The 2,113-nt window shown below is 41.3% G+C and overlaps 1 pseudogene; it reads left to right on the top strand.

Annotated features, from left to right (window-relative positions):
- The first annotated feature begins 898 nt into the window (after positions 1–898).
- LOC124979384 (olfactory receptor 3A2-like) lies at positions 899–1,609 on the top strand (annotated as a pseudogene).
- Positions 1,610–2,113: the final 504 nt, after the last annotated feature.

The raw sequence follows: 2,113 nt of genomic DNA, 5'->3' as shown, positions 1-2,113 counted from the left end.
GGCAGTGTTGGAATTGGAAGTAGCAGGAGTTGGTGGCAGCATTCAGGGGGTCAGCATCAACAGCATTTTAATCTTAAGCCTTATCTGTAGTCTGTGATTATAACTTTCTGTATATTTGATTCTTCATACAGACTTCCCTCAGCTTCTTGAATCCAACTCCAGATGACAAAAAATTATGATGCAAAACTTTGTACCCTACTCTCCTTATTGCAGACAACTACTTTTGGCATTTTTACTTTTGGCTACCCTTTTTCCTTGGAGAATTATACTAATGTAGCTCTTGATGGTCATGGAATCCTTCTCTCCCTGCTTCTTACTACTCTCCTATTTAATCTCCACTGTTCTCAAAACCTTCCATTTTCTTTTATGGTTTGAAGTTTTAGATACTTGTTTCTTTGCAGACAGAATCTGTATGTTTATTCTTCTGCTTGGTTTGGTATGGGATGAAGTCTCAGAAGAGAGAGTGATGAACTTAGTCTGTTGCATTCAGACCAAGAGTATACTTCTTGTGCATTTATTTTTCCCAACAGTTTTTTTCCTCATAGTTCTACAAATAGATTATTTCAGGTGGTGGTGGGAAAGAAGTCCAAAATGTTAACATCACCTGTTCTTGTACCTCAGAATAAGAAAATGTATTTGAGTAAATGCAGTGAGGGAATAAATTATAGTGCACCCTGGGGAATAGAAAAGTCTTCTTGGGGAAAAGTAATTTAGCAGAGGTCCAGGTATGCAGAATGTTTATTTTGGCTAAATAAGTCAATTTTGAGGTCTAATTTCTTTTTTTCCCTCCTTGGGGTTTCCTTGCAGGAACTCATGCAGTGAAAATCTGGGACCAATGGAACAGCAGTTACCAAATTCGTTCTGCTGATTTTGGTGCATCATATAAGAGCTATGACCAATGGTCTTTGTACTTTTCATTGTTGCTTATGTGATCACAGTGAGGAGAAAAGTCAGCATCTTGAAAGCCATCTTGGTAAAGCCCAAACTCCACACCCAAATATACTTCTTCTTGGGGAACTTATCCATGATGAACATTGGGTGCATCACTGTCACTATTCCCTCAATGTTGGGTTGTCTTGTGTCCCACAAGCATACAGTTCCATATGGAGCCTGCCTCACACAGTATCTTTTTCTATGTGCTGGTTGGAGTGGCTGCTTCCTCTTGGCCTATGACCAATTCCTGACCATTGGCTAGTCACTCACCTAGAGCACCCACATGAGCCAGACAGTCCAGAGAATACTTGTGGCTGCATCCTGGGCTCTGCCTTCACCAATGCACTTACCTGTACTTTTACCTTAACTATCCTAAACTTTTGTGGACCTGAAGAAATGAGTAACTTCTACTGTAACCTCCACCATCTCTTCCAACTCTCCTGCTCCAGCACCCAATGAGCTGCGACTCTTTGCTGTGGGTTTCATAATGGTAGGTACCCCTGTAGTTCTCACCATCAACTCTTAAATCCATGTGGTAGCTGCAGTCTTGCAAATCCACTCTGCTGAGTGCAGGAAGAAGGCCTTCTCCATGTGCAGCTTCCATTTCACTGTGGCCGTGATGATCTCTGGTTTGGTGTTTTTAACTATATGTGTAAAGTTTCAGCCAGACTTTTAGATAAGGATAAAGTTGTTGGATTTTTTAATACTGTTATCAACCCCTTACTGAAACCAATATTGTTCAGCCTCAGGAACCGTTATGGGCAGACTGCCCTCTGGAGTGTGTTCCTGTGGAGGTGGTCATTGGTTTGAGGAAGTTTTGTGTCCCTTCCTCCCTGTGTCTTTATAGACTAAAGGGAAAAATCCCCTAGGGCCAAGAACTAGCACAAATAGTTCATAACTGCTTCTATCTCCCTGAATTTGAGGATGTTTTGTAAGGGATAATGTTTCCCATTATCCCTGGGTAGAAACCTTACCCAGTGATAGGCAATGGGTTTATAGATTTCACCAGGCCAACCCCTTTGATAAATTTTAACTTCAGTTACTGTGACTTTCCTTTACTGAGTAATGGTGAAAAATAAGAACATGCAAATGCTTATAGATTCATGTCCTAAGGGGAATGACATAAACTCAGTTATATCTTGGGTTCCCAGTGCAACCCAGAAGATTCCCCCCCACCCAG

This window comes from Sciurus carolinensis, chromosome 3 (genome assembly GCF_902686445.1).
Source record: "Sciurus carolinensis chromosome 3, mSciCar1.2, whole genome shotgun sequence".
NCBI lineage: Eukaryota > Metazoa > Chordata > Mammalia > Rodentia > Sciuridae > Sciurus > Sciurus carolinensis.
The sequence above is the reverse complement of the archived record's forward strand: the minus strand, read 5'-3'. Positions and strand labels throughout refer to the sequence as shown.